At 42.3% G+C, this 15,559-nt stretch overlaps 1 protein-coding gene and 1 long non-coding RNA gene across 2 annotated transcripts in view; one reads left to right on the forward strand and one right to left on the reverse strand.

Moving 5' to 3' along the window:
- Window positions 1-15,559, forward strand: part of LOC124615987 (ejaculatory bulb-specific protein 3-like) — a 53,373-nt gene that overhangs the window by 8,798 nt on the left and 29,016 nt on the right. The window lies entirely within an intron of this gene.
- Window positions 7,430-7,986, reverse strand: LOC124615988. Its single transcript, XR_006979834.1, has 2 exons — window positions 7,881-7,986; window positions 7,430-7,772 (listed from the first exon to the last, which is right to left on the reverse strand). It is a non-coding gene; the product is annotated as an uncharacterized LOC124615988 (long non-coding RNA).

Genomic DNA, 15,559 nt, shown 5'->3' on the forward strand with positions numbered 1-15,559 from the left:
TCTTCCCCCAGTCGTGGTACTCACAGTACACGCCACGCGTCGAGTGTGGTGTCACCGCCAGACACCACACTTGCTAGGTGGTAGCCTTTAAATCGGCCGCGGTCCCTTAGTATACGTCGGACCCGCGTGTCGCCACTGTCAGTGATTGCAGACCGAGCGCCCCCACACGGCAGGTCTAGAGAGACGTCCTAGCAATCGCCCCAGTTGTACAGACGACTTTACTAGATATGGTTCACCGACAAATTACGCTCTCATTTGCCGAGACGATAGTTAGTATAGCCTTCAGCTACGTCATTTGCTACGACCTAGTAAGGCGCCATTATCATTTGCTGTTAATCTTGTGATGCCTGTACAGTCAGACCGATGTTCACCAATTATGGATTAAAGTTAAGTATTCCAACAGCTACGTACTTTATTTGCTAGACTCAAATCCTTTAACTGTTCCAGACCTCACGCCAGCCTGCGTGAGCTTAAACGCGTGACTTTCGGCTTCCTCTCCTAGTGGCTTGGCTGTCTGGCCAAGTCACAACATCGAGCATCCACGATCCGGGCACGCAGCTCGTGGTCTAGCGGCTAGCATTAGTGCCTCTGGATCACGGGGTCCCGGGTTCGATTCCTGGCGGGGTCGGGGATTTTCTCCGCCCGGGAACTGAGTGTCTCTGTTGTCCACGTTATCATTCGGGTAGTGGCGAGACTGGAAATAGAAGGATTGGAATCTGTACGGGCGCTGATAACCACGTTGTTGAGCGTCCCATAAACCAACATCACCATCATCATCCACGATCCGACCGTCACCATATGCGTTAATATCGACTGTCACACCTAGGGCAAGCACAAGATCAGGTGACACTCTGGTTACGTGTGATACTGAACTACTCCGTTCGGTGTGATGTCGAGAGCATTTACTGCCTTACAGACACAGCAGCAGTAACTAATTGCTCATGTGTGTACGACGAAATACTCGCACAGTAAAAGTTATAAACACGGCACTGTCAAGGCTTTCGTGCAGAGTTTTCTATTCCTCCCTGGATCCCTGCACTACTTCCCCCTCCCCCCCCCCCCCTCTCTCTCTCTCTCTTCTTCACCCCCTCCCTCCTTGCAGCGAATTTTTGTTAAGAGCCGGAACATCGGAAACCACAGTTACGACCAGGGTAATGACAGTATTACAGGGGGGAGGCGCGCTAGTAACTGCTGTAATCGCCGACTACAGTTACTGATAATACGCTTTTCTTTACATTTAAACATTCTTGGTATACACTGATGAGCCAAAACATTATGACCACCTACTAAAAAGCGCGTTTTTCCACCTCTGGAACGCAATTCAGCAGTGATTCTGCGTGCCATGGACTTGACAAGTACTTGACAGGTTTCCAGTGGTTTGTGGCACCAGATGGCTACGCGCAGGCCACACACTTCCCGTAACTCACGGGCGGTTGGTTTGTGGGCGCGCAGCTGGCGCCCCATAGCGTCCCAGTTGAGTTTCAGCACTTGCGGTTGAGCCGAATTTGATGGCCAAGACATCAACGTGAGTTCACTGTCACGCACTTCAAACCATTGCAGTACGATTCTGGCCTCGTAACACGGACATTTATCCTGCTGGGTGATGCCATCGTTGTTTGGGAAGACATCAAGCTTAAGGGGTAACCGGTGGTTCCCAATAATGTTCACGTAGTCCACAGCTGTCGTGGCGCCTTCGATTACTACCACAAGTATTACGGAAGCCCAGTTGAATGTCCCCCATAACGTTCTGCAGCTCCCACTTGCCTTCGTCCGAGGCGTGCTGCATGTTTCGAGCATCCGTTCGCCTGGATGACCGCGTATTTGCAGAACGACCATCGACCTGGTTTAACAATAATCGGGATTCATCCGAAAGGACAACAAGATTCCACTGATACGCGGTCCAACATCGGGGAACACGTAGGCATCCTCTACTGCGGAACACCGCGTTCAACACTGTGCGCTGGGAGGTGAGCTCCAAAACACCTGTGCCTGCGCCAGCACTGTACTCTGACGTCATATCTGCCACAAATCTCCGCCTATCCTGCCTTAGAGAGCGGGGGCAGCCTCCGATCCTTGAGTTCTTTGATGAGGTGTGGGCCTCCAACTTCTTGTTTCCTACTCTTGATTTCAGCATTTTTCAACGACTTTCCACGGATGCTGACGACAGTAGCACGCGAACAGCCGACCAGCTTCGCCGTTTCCGAGACGCTCGCTCCCAGGCAGTGGGCCGCAATGACTTGGCCTTTGTCAAACTCGCCTAAGTGGGCGGATTTCCGCGTTTGCGCCACTTATCGTCCCTAGAAAGATTCCCCATTCGTCTCTTCTCCGCTCATATACTTCTGTTATCGCGTCACGTGCCCCTAGCACCACCAGACAGCATACAACCTCGACATGGGCAGTGGTCATGTTTCGGCTCATCATCGTATATTTTATCTATAGTTTCAGTTGCGTGCATGCTTCATACTTTCAAAATGCAGATTTAACCCAGGGACATCTAAGACGTTAACGTTCGTAAGTTTCACATACGCCACTTTGGAAGGCCATAGAGACTGGTCGGCTACATGCTACGCTCCTGTAACTTACCAGCAACAGCGATTAATGGAAAGGGCGCATCCCACTGCAAGGTCCATCCCCTCTCTCGCTTCAGCTCTAGAAAGAGAACGAAGGCAGTACAGTTGTTGAAGGCAGTTGATAATCGTGTAGCATCTACGATTCACTAGCCGTGCTAAAGAGACGCGTTTTATTCTTTCGCTCGCTAAAGGGCTCAAAGTGTTCAGTTATAAATCAAGGTACATGTTTTAACGTTTCATAGTGTTCTAGTACTTATTATTATTTATTCACTTTAGTTTCAGTGAACAGGTACATTTTTAATGATTTTAGATTAGTTTCTGGGTAAGTGTGATGTTGAGTTGCTGAAGCAATATGGACGAAGTAGCGGGCACCGCAAAAGATACAGACATATCAGATTGTAAATGTGTGCTGGGAAGTCTGTGGACACATTCATTTGGAGGACTTAGTTTGGTGAGGAAAAGTAACTTGATCAAAGAGGGACAGCCTACACCAAATCTTATGCATTCAAATACAGTAACTAAAAATTATGTCAGACATTTTCAAGAATCTTGGCACTCCTCTTACAAATGGCTATGTGGTTGAAAAGAGACAAAAATCGTACTGTTGCCTTCGTATTTCGTATCTAGAGAAAGTCAGTATCTCACCTCCTATGATCTCAATGTATTAGTACCCGAAGCATCAAAACAAATGAAATTAATTTTAATCGTTCCTGCAGCCAGAGCTTCGACAGAAAGATCATTTCCGGCGTTGAATAGAATCAAAACTTATCTTCGTAATAAGCATCCGCAAACCAGATTTTCTCACCTTGCTTTGTTGTCCGTTGAAAAACGACTGGCCGGCCGGTGTGGCCGTGCGGTTCTAGGCGCTTCAGTCTGGAGCCGCGTGACCGCTGCGGTCGCAGGTTCGAATCCTGCCTCGGGCATGGATGTGTGTGATGTCCTTAGGTTAGTTAGGTTTAAGCAGTTCTAAGTTCTAGGGGACTTATGACCTCAGATGTTAAGTCCCATAGTGCTCAGACCCATTTGAACCAAAAACGACTGCTCAAAACCGTGGAACAACAAGCATCATTCTACGACTCCGTGACTGGAGTTTTCGACTGATCTTAAATATAAATAAAATTTTGAGTACTAAAACTTTTAATGTCATCCTTGTTCAAGTAGATACAATGACTGGTATTTTCCGAGTATCCGGTATCGCTCATAAACTTTAGAAGGTTTGGCCTTGTGCTTTAATTGACAACACACGGCATTATTTGGTGTAATATTCGGGCGTGAAGCGACAGTAATGAATAATCGTATACAATAATTACACAACAATACTGTGACTTGGATAATCGTAAACAAAAACATCATAAAAATAACAATGACAATAATAATTATAATAATTAGAACCACAGTACTGTTATTTTTAACAATTTTTTAAAAGCGATTACAGTTACGAATACCTCACGCCTCGCCACTGCTTTATTATTAAGGACAGATACAGCTTCCGGCCGTGATCTCGATTCCAAATTAACAGCAGTTGTGGAGGATAATGGTATCACGCAATTTCGCCGGTGAAACGCAAGAAAAACCAGCGAAATACCCCGCCCCGACCGCAGACAGCACATGAGATGTACTGTACTTCATTCTGTTTGGCGCCTGGCCGTGCTACTTTACGGCCAGGTTGCGCAAAGATGAGAAAAAACAGCCACCCAACGAGGACAAGGAGACTGTACTTACGCTGCGGTTGGGTGTCAAGGTTCACAGGCTACACTCTCTCACTCACTCACTCTCTCTCTCTCTCTCACTCCCACCTCTCTCCATCCCCCCCCCCCCCCCCCTCTGTACCTCATACCCTCACACTCTCTCCATCCCATTCTCTCTGCTTGCCTTCCTGTTTGTGTTTCTCTTCACAGTGTCTATGTGAAAATTTGAAAGCGGCACGATATACGTGTTTACGAGAGAATTTTAACATTTTGTGCATACAGCGTGACTTAATGTAAATACGTGCCATATATCTTTGGCCTCAATCGCATATTTCACATTCAGAAATTGTTTAAACGTTGTCATAAACGTACACAAATAGATCTCATTGCTCACGCCAAGTGTCAGCAGAAGCGTCGTTATACTAAATCAAACATCTGTAAGGAAGTGCGACAATGTTTTCATCGGTTAACGGATAGTGATTAACTTTTACAAATGCTTTTATATCTCTTTCACTCCCCATTTGCATCCTTCTGTGCCGAGTCTACGCTCCAGCGAACCAATGCTTCGCAACTAAGGTTTCTGTGTATTGTCAAATCGGCGCGGCACAACCTACTTATGAGTCGCCATTGAGACTACCGAAATCACGTACTTGCTGTCATTCTATTCGCTGTATAACTCATTTCTTGTCGTTAATTCAAGTTTAAGTAACTTTAAAAAGGATTAAACACCTGCAGTAGGATTTTTTTCACCCAAGTAAGGTCTTTACCTGCAACTTATCGGCTTAATTGCTATTTATTCGGCCGGGCGGTGTGGCCGAGCTGTTCTAGGTGCTTCAGTCTGGAACCGCGCGACCGCTACGGTCGCAGGTTCGAATCCTGCCTCGGGCATGGATGTTTGTCATGTCCTTAGGTTAGTTAGGTTTCTAAGTTCTAGGGGCCTGATGACCTCCCATAGTGCTCCGAGCCATTTGAACCATTTTCCTATTTATTCTTCCACATTGAATATTTACACTGCAGGATCATTTCCATGGAATTGTTACATAATAACTGTAGTACTTGTGCAACTCTCATTTTTGTTTGGTTTCTTGGAATGGTATTTAAAAATCGAACACAATAGGTATTACTTTGCTCTTTTCCGCTAATGCTAATGAGATGGAAGATTTTCGTCCTGTTTTTACATTTTTCTAAGAAATTGTTCATTTAATGATTAAAATTTTTCGGGGTGTTGTACGGCGACATTGTATAAAACACTTAGAAATCTAAACAGGCGTTTTGGCCGTATTGCAGTGCCTTCCTCAGGGCAAGAGCTTGCCCTGAGGATGGTCTTTATAATGCGGCCGAAACGTCTGTTTAATGGTTTATATTTTAAAGTTAACTTTGAGGTTCGCCGATGACATTGTAATTCTGTCAGAGACAGCAAAGGACTTGGAAGAGCAGTTGAACGGAATGGACAGTGTCTTGAAAGGAGGGTATAAGATGAACATCAACAAAAGCAAAACGAGGATAATGGAATGTAGTCGAATTAAGTCGGGCGATGCTGCGGGAATTAGATTAGGAAATGAGACACTTAAAGTAGTAAAGGAGTTTTGCTATTTGGGGAGCAAAATAACTAATGATGGTCGAAGTAGAGAGGATATAAAATGTAGGCTGGCAATGGCAAGGAAAGCGTTTCTGAAGAAGAGAAATTTGTTAACATCGAGTATAGATTCAAGTGTCAGGAAGTAGTTTTTGAAAGCATTTGTATGGAGTGTAGCCATGTATGGAAGTGAAACATGGACGATAAATAGTTTAGACAAGAAGAGAATAGAAGCTTTCGAAATGTGGTGCTACAGAAAAATTCTGAAGATTAGATGGGTAGATCACATAACTAATGAGGAGGTATTGAATAGAATTGGGGAGAAGAGGAGTTTGTGGCACAACTTGACTAGAAGAAGGGATCGGTTGGTAGGACATGTTCTCAGGCATCAAGGGATCACCAATTTAGTACTGGAGGGCAGCGTGGAGGGTAAAAATCGTAGAGGGAGACCAAGAGATGAATACATTAAGCAGATTCAGAAAGATGTAGGCTGCAGTAGGTACTGGGAGATGAAGAGGCTTGCACAGGATAGAGTAGCATGGAGAGCTGCATCAAACCGATCTCAGGACTGAAGACCACAACAACAACAACATTTTAAAGTATTTTGTACAATGGCGCGGTACGACACCCAGAAAAGTTTTAACCATCTTGACACCTGCCGCGGAAGCCTTTAATGTTTACATTATGAGTGTTACAATACTAATAACTTAGAGATTTGATTTACAATTTTAGTTCATATTTTTACCGAAAATTCCTGTTTTTATCCGAAAATATAATGGATTTAACATTAAATGACTAATTTAAAATTCATTCCATTTTCCATCGAAATTACTTCGAATTTATTTTGAATATTGTGTATGCAGGATGTCCTCTTATCATGACTGTCCGAAATAACTTTTTGGGCAGCAGCAAAATAAAAAGCATGTGTCACGCAAACAACATTTAGCTACCAGGAGGGCTTCAAACAGCATGTCTGCCTTTCTTGTAACTTTGTTCGTTACGAAAATATGAACAGTGCAATCCTCGTTAGGATAATTGCGTTATGAGATCACTAGTACAGATTCGTATAGTGTGATCAGCTTTCGTAATACACGCCCCGTATATCTACATAGATCATAAGTTACCTGCGCCAGAAGATATTCAACAATGTAATCAAGTTCTTGGTGCTTCGCAGTTTAATCGGGGGCAGTTAATAATATATGGGTACCACAAAGATAAATTCACCAGAGGTCTCCAAGTTGATCGGTAATTCAGTATGGTTGCTTCTCTTAGTCGTATGTTTGGACCTCGCACGGCATATTAAACTCTGTTCCAAAAGACATTTATTCACCTCGATATATTTAAATAAGTGCACAACTGAAGCTTAGTTGACTAGTTAAAAATTCGGCTCTTCATACTAGTTTAAGTTAATTCACGCTAAATCACTCTCCGTTACCCTAGTTTTCTAAAACTTCCGTGAAATATTTGAGAGAACTTTTGCTATCAACTGCTTGAAATTACACTTAACTTTTCATTCATATATTGAAGATTGAAGTTACTTATACTCTTTCAGGAAGTTCAGATCCACACACTTCTAAAAAATACAACTCAAAATCTTAAGATAAATTTTAAAACACTTCACAGCATTTTATTTTTATCTTCTTGTACAGATGATTGTAACGTAGCTTCAACGAGATATCATAAAGCATGTGAATACAGCATACATGTAATCCGACTACAGTTACAGTTCGTGATACAGACTCAAACAGACTGATCCTATACAAAGCAAATTTATAATTTATTATATCATTATTTATTTCTGAAAAATCAGCACAGCGAGAATTTGACGCCCCCGGCAAATTGTTCCGTCCCTGTGGCCGTCGAACATGAGGCGAACACGTGCAGTGGCTGCAATGGCTGACTGGGAGGCCGAAGACTCCTACTGTCGCCAGCTCCTTTCTGCACCGCTCATGAAACAGAAAAAAATCATCGTCTATAGTTCACTAGTAAAGATACATTAAATAACAACAGAATTAATTAGCTGGAATATTCACAATCTTTACGAACCAGGCAGGGAGATGATCACATCACGAAACCTGTTTTTCCATTTCGACCAGCAGTAGGCCTACGTCTTTTTTATATAGCACCCAATATTTTTATTCTCTAATCCATTTCCACACCTCAAGACCTGTTGAAAAAAGAATCACAGTGTATCATTCACGTAAACATGGCGTTATTAAAAGGGTAACACGAAATTGACTTTGAATCTCCTGTTCTAGCATATAGTACAAGTATCCGGGGTGATGTAAGTCGTTCATATTCTGGAGTTGGCAGTAAACAAATGTAAAAGAAAAGGGAAAACGTACTACATACTCGGGGAATGGATCTTTCATTAGTGGTTGATGTTACACACTGCAACTCCACGGAGATTCGACAGACATATTGTGTTAACTGGAAGTTCTTGCACAACCAAATGAACACCTGAGTCTGACACTGAAACTTCTGCTATCTCACTTCGTTCCGAGTTTTCTACACTCCATTGTCACGACTCAGCTGCTAGCCATTTCGACCATTGTACAAACCAACTTACTAAACCGGGAGCCAAACACCGCTGCCTAGAAATTCAGTGTAAGGCCTAGAATACCTCATGTTATACTTGTCACTGCATGCATTCCGAGCCGCGTACGTCGGCTGCTTTTCAATACTTGGGAATGCGATATCTGTTGCCAGCCCCGGATCTACGATATTTCCAAACCGCGAAAAAACCTTGTTAGTGTCACCCCCCGCCCCACGAGCGCTTGAGACAGGACGTCAAAAATTTAAAGAAAAAGCAATTTTTCAAAAATATGTTCATTTTGCAGCGTACATCTCTGAAGAGTTTGATACATAAAATATATACGTTCGAGGAAATGTAAGATACGTTTTTTGGTCTGAAGTGTGCCAAAGTACAGTGCCACGCCTCTCCACACAGCATTCTTTTACTGCACGTCACGGTATTTCGCTCTGGGGAATTCAAACGTGTATATTTTGTAATGGAAGTCCTGTGTTGCCTCTGCTGTTCCCAGTCGGCCGGTTTGACATCCTACCTCCCTCAAAAAAGAACTCACATTTAATACTGGGTGGAATTTTTTGTGACCGACAGAATAAGAACTCTTCAGAAAATCTGCACTCTTTACTGCCTGTTAGCTAAAACGCTCTGTTTTGTGTGACATAAAATTAAATACAGGAAACATAAAACCAGTAAAGACAAGAGAGAAGCAAGACAGTACACATTTCTTTAATCCTTAGGTCCCACTATTTTTTTCTCTCTAAACTTGCTACAGCTTTATACGGCGTGCTTTCTTTTCTGCGAAAGAATCTGTTACCTCACCAAAGTTCGTCAAACGTTTTGTTACATGTAAAATCAAAATGTCGTTGCCTAATACTGAAAAAGTGTTAATACGAATAGCACCCTAGACTGGTGTGGTTTCTCGATCTGATTATGTCTATTTTGTCACTGTCTGATAGATAAAACGAAATGGGCCTTTCTAATATTCCGGCAGTCGTAACACACGCCAAATAAGCGAGACTGTTTTGGTCATTTTTCATCTACCTCATTTACGTAAATAACACGACGGAATATAATTCACAAATTACCATTATCAAATACCTATTGGGCCTATTGCAAGTCAAAAGTTTTACGTTAGGAAATAGTTTCGCGTTTCATTCATATATGAAACATATGAGATCGAAAAGTCATAGTACGAAATTTTTATATAAATTTGGAACCGTCATATTCTCCCATATAATTTGCGTGATGTCCACGTTTCTCCTCCTTCCTCGTTCTAACAATAAATCTTGTCATCACTAATTCTGTAACTATTCTGCTATTGTCAAAATTTCGGTTAGGCGTTATTACGTGTTCGTGCAACGCGTTTTCCGCACTATTTAGAGACTAGAACTTCAGCGGCTGCTATGCTAACCGGGATTGTAGAACTGTACCTTAATAGTGCAGCGATCTGGCAAAAATTTTCTGTCAAAATTTCATTTGCTTGGATACACCGAAAAGATAATATGTAATCTTTCTCACCTGTTATTCTTGTTAGTCGGTTATTTCCATACAGGTAGTCTGAATCTATGGATTTCGCTAATAATTATAATAACACTGATCATTCGCATACCCTATCAATCACATAAACAAACAGCGATTGGCATTCACCCGGTCGGGTTTATTCGGCTCAGCTTATGTAGCCCTGTCCCCTTTCCCCTGGCAGGGGCATCACGTACACTATGCACGCATTCAAAAATCAACTTATGATTCATTCAGAAATCAACTTAAAATGTGTTCAAAAACCACAAGGATACGTTTCAAAATCATAAGAATAATCGATAGTCCAACGTGCGCAGGATGCTAGGCGCTTTGTGGATGAAGGTTGTTTCTCTCTCTCTCTCTCTTTTCTGAGGATATGAATTTGGCACCCCCTGAAATTGCCGCCCGGGGCAGATACCCCGGTTTGCCCCCCACCCCTAGATCCGGGCCTGTCTGCTGCTGCAGTCTCCTTTCTTACAGTAAAAAGTCTCTCAGTGTTAGTCACCACAATAGCGATTTATCACTTAAATTTCCGAGGAAGACCTCCATCCCTTCCATCAGGAATAAAAGCACTATCGCTGCTATATATGTTTTCTCAAGTAACCTCATAATCTTCCAGGTATTGGCTTATGACGTTAGCATGCCATCACTGCGATTCTCAACGCGCACGACGATTCAAGAAAGGAGTTTAACTTTCCGAAACGACTGGCGCCCATTGGTTTAAATCCCTTACAGTGAAATAGGTGTAATTCTTCTCATGTCAGCCGTAATAATAGCCTCACGTGTAGCCGTTCAGGACTGGTGGGAGTACACTATTCGAGGAATAAAGAGGGCAGCAGTGTTATGGAATACACGCGGGCATACTAACGACGAACGAGTGATTGCCTTTGTTCCCTTTCCACGAACTTTAAATGAGTTTCACAATACTCTGCGTAGACAATGGATGCAGATAACAATCGAGCACGGTCACTCCTGTATTAATCCTTATGTAGTGTTGTTGTGAGAGTTATATTTCCGTTATAAATGAGCATATGCGGTATTGCAGCTTCAGTGCAGGTTATTTGTTCTCTTTTTTGTATTGTTCTCATGGGGGGAAGGAGGGGAGATACATATCTGGATGCTTTGCTGCCCACAAAGCATGCCATAGTTTTCAAGGATTGTCCATATCTGCAATGAATAAACCATTTGAATAATAGTATTACATACTATGGTTTCATTTCTTGTTGATTTATTATTGAAAACGTAATTCATTTATTTTGCTAGTGCGGTTGGGCCCGTCCATACCTAATTGTGCATGGAATTTGTGAGGGAATTTTTTCCTCTTGTTCATCGTAGATATCAGGAGTTGAAATGTAATCTCAATGACTGGGAAAGGTCACATGCTTTATGCTCTGCAACAGGAAAACAGAGAATAACTGTTGTTCTCTGTCTACGATGATGTGCTATCCGACAAAAACATATAACGATAAGGTTGCTAGGTCTCGACAAAATTCTAGACATTCGAGAAGTTGTGAAAGTATTTGGAAATACATGAGACTGTAAAGACATGCCAATTATGGGACCTTAAAACGTATTCCTTCCTTGAATAAACGATTAGTGAGTAATAAATGCAAGACAGAACGCGTTTGATTGGAACAAATTCAGTAGTTTCAGTCGCGGGTAAGGCTGCGCTTCGTTGGTGGGTCAATGAGAAATGGCAATTCGTCAGTAAGAGAAATGTTTGTAAAACACTTGTATGACTCGTATGGGAGTGTAAGATCATCGAATGTGGTGAACATATCAGATTGGAATAACTAAAGACATCGAGCACTGAAAGCTGTAGAGATCCCCTAGATGAATCATTTGTGCACAATGTTCCAGAAGTGTAGCTGGTTGTGTTCAGAATGTACACAAGGTATTAAGCGATTCTACCAGTCGTGGGCAATATTGGTACAGAAGCCTCAAAATTCACATTAACAAACCCAAGGGAACGTTGTCATCAGGGAACGAGTTAAGATATTAGTGATCAACTAAAGGAGTATTGACTATGAACCTCTATTTAAAAATTGTGGTTCATGTAATATTCTTCACCGAGAGTCGGCTGAAGCCAACTCAGCCAATGATGAGCAACCAGACAAAGTGAAAATGGCAAAGCAACGGCCAGTATGTCTCATCGACGTCAAAGAGCGCAACATCAGCGTGTGAGTGGTACCAAAGGGGGCAAAATGATTGACCAACAGGAAATAAGTTTATCATGGTTCAAATGGCTCTGAGCACTATGGGACTCAACAGCTAAGGTCATCAGTCCCCTAGAACTACTTAAACCTAACTAACCTAAGGACAGCACACAACACCCAGTCATCACGAGGCAGAGAAAATCCCTGACCCCGCCGGGAATCGAACCCGGGCGTGGGAAGCGAGAACGCTACCGCACGACCACGAGCTGCGGACTAAGTTTATCACGCATAATGCTGCGACGCAACCACTGGGAGGAAGCGAGCAGTCTCGCGTACAGCGGAAATACGTTTGTTTGGACTAAATAGAACCATAGGTCATCCGGATTATGGAATATCTGAATAATTCAAAAATTCCGAAACTTTAATCTGAGGTCAACTTGGCTAGGACAGTTAGATTTTGAATTCATTTATAAAATTTTGCTCAGCCACAGTATGCTGTGAAAGGTTTCCACCAGTTACTGACATCCGCCGCATTTTGTATCAGCCTTCACACCTTTGAAAGCAGTCCTGTTTGTTGTCAAGTTGGGTCCACCATTAGAAAACTTCTTGTTTAAAGTTACCACTTTTTCCTACAGTATTGGGCCTGAAGTCAGTATAGCACTCTCCCTCTCTGCATTAAACCATATAGAAAGTGCGTCACTTCATGACTCATTTTTTGCTTTTTTTTTGGTTTCTAATCCGCCTTTTGTCATCATTTTGAAACAAACCAGAAAACCACAGATTCTTTATAGAGTCGAACTCTAGTGCAAAATACAGCTTCAAACGTCTGGTCTTTGTTACTAACCGACAATCGCGGAACCCGGGGCACGGTACCCAGGACCATTTGCAGGTTGACTAATTTCAGCTTCCAGGGGCAACAAAAATTTGATTTTCAGTATTTCGCGTAATTACTGGCCTGATTAAAGTATTTTAAATGCTGTCGTAATCTACTTATTAAGTGGTGTAATATTGCGTTAAAACTCTGACACAAGAAGACAAGTTTTACAGCTGGAAACTGTGGTTTGTATCGAGGCAACCCAAACTGACGGCGCGCGAATGCCAGGACTTAATTCATCCAGTATCTCAGAATGAGAGCACTTAGCCACTTCCAACAAACTTTACACATAATTGCAAAAATTTTCGAAACTATCTCTCGCTGACACACCCAGAAACTGATGAACAGAAACAAAGTTTATCGCTCACTACATTTCGATTGTTCGTGCAGTAAAACGGCAGTATTATGCGTGCTGTTTTACTTCTTTACTACGGTAGCAACTCTATCCGCGACGCCGGCCGCAGTGGCCGAGTGGTTCCAGGCGCTTCGGTCTGGAACCGCGCGACCGCTACGGTCGCAGGTTCGAATCCTGCCTCGGGCATGGATGTGTGTGATGTCCTTAGGTTAGTTAAGTTTAAGTAGTTCTAAGTTCTAGGGGACTGATGACCTAAAAAGTTAAGTCCCATAGGTCTCAGAGCCATTTGAACCATTCTATCCGCGACACAGGTTGCAGACAGTATCCACATATACCACTGGGTGTGCCTGCACAATGATCCGATTTTACAGCTCACAGTTCAGGAGATATGACATTATAAAAATTTAGATAGTGAAAAACTAGGTTCCACGTAAAATGGGGCGCAAATTACGCAGACTATGTTTATCCAGTGTTTAATAATAAGAGCACTTAGTGACTTACAACAAACTTTAAGCACAACGTCAAACGTTTCCTATACTTTTTCTAGCTACAGCATACTTAATGTCAAATATTTAACACGTTAACTCATTTGTAAATCAGACTTATCAAGCTGTTTCTAGACAGGAATTCGATTCTTCAAATAAATGGGGGTTTACCGGTTACTTTAGAAATGAGTTGTATGTTAAAAATTTGACTTATATAACTGTGCAGGTGAGAGAAAATTTAGGAAACGTTTGCTTGTTGCAAGTCGCTAAGTGCTCTCATTACGAACAGTGAGTGAAATATAGTCTAGTTCTAAGTTCTAGGGCACTGCTGACCTCCGAAGTTAAGTCCCATGGTTCTCAGAGCCATCTGAACCAGTAACTTTAGCCCACGGAATAATGGGACTATATGCCCGTGAGAAAGCCATTCTCAAGTTCCTCTTTAATTACATTCTAAGGAGCGTGTCAGAACTCTCCATTACATTGATTAAATATTGATTAGATTGAGTTTCGGAAACAATATAGACAACTTAAGGCTATTCTTTGCATTGTATAAGATTCTGCAGTTCTCTACGGAAATAAATAAGCACTCAGATTTCTATAGTAACAATCTGAGGGCGAAACACGGGATCGCGATTCTAAGCATTGTTGTGAGACGAGGTCAGTCTCCGAGAGTAAAATTTTAGTAGTGTTGGTTGATTCTTCGAGACGGAAGACGTGTCACGCTGCCCTCATGTCGGTGATAGCAGATCTTACCACACTCAAGGAATGATTTCATTTATATGGCCAGATGAGATTTAGATGGCTTAACTACGCTTGAAGATGGAATTCAAGGAGAAATTCGCAAGCATAGCGTGAAGCGCAGTACCAGGGTTAGGCTCGTGAACGTTAGTCCGAGTTTGCAAAAATCCCATGTTTTGCTTGTCAGTTATAAAAGCCTCCTTATCCTCCAAATAATAATTATTATTCTCCACGTGTAATCCATAAATATGCTGTGGTTATTAAATGTTAATGCAACTTTGAAACTGAAAGAATATGTTAATCTGGTACTCAGCCATTATTGCTACTTATAAGGTAATTGTCAGGCATTTCGCCATTATTGTCAAACTATTGTTGGTCATGATGGTTTCTGAAGTTTTTAAATAGACTTAGTTTATGAAATCCTGTCTTACAAGCTATTTAGCTTTTAGGCAAAAGCTAGTTTTTCGCGCATCTCAATATTCATGACCATCATCTCTCCTGAACTGTGTGTCATACAATGTAACCTAACCTCATTTTGAAGGTACATTCAGTGATACATATTGTTAGATGACCAATAGATTGTCACCCCACAGAGAGTCAAAGGAGACGTCAAAACGACAGTACCTTTGTTTAACTGGCTTCCTTATTCCAGCCCTTAGCCGTAGTATGTCAGGAACAGTTTGGTGAAGGCGTCCATTTGCCTCTCTTCAAAACAATAGACGTCAGGCATTGGTGACAGCGGAAAGAGCGGGGCCGAGCTTGGCGTTAAGCTGGGTTTACACTAGCAAGTCGCTTGCAGAAGTTATTGCTAGCTGCTTGCAGCTGTGTTTACACAGCAGCGCAAGAACTAAGCAAGATTCTTCCGCAAGTTCTTTGGCAAGAAACTTGCATCAACAACTTGCTGATACTGTTTACGTACGCTTTCAGTACCACTACGAGTGTCAGCCGAAGTGTAAAATGAGAAGTAGGCGGGTGAGGTATGCTGCAGCTCTTGTAATTGTAATGCAAAACGTGAAAAAGAAAAAGAGAAGTATTTGGGTTAGAGAGTAGATAATGAGAAAATCGCAAA

The sequence above is a fragment of the Schistocerca americana genome, chromosome 5 (assembly GCF_021461395.2).
Source record: "Schistocerca americana isolate TAMUIC-IGC-003095 chromosome 5, iqSchAmer2.1, whole genome shotgun sequence".
Classification (NCBI taxonomy): domain Eukaryota; kingdom Metazoa; phylum Arthropoda; class Insecta; order Orthoptera; family Acrididae; genus Schistocerca; species Schistocerca americana.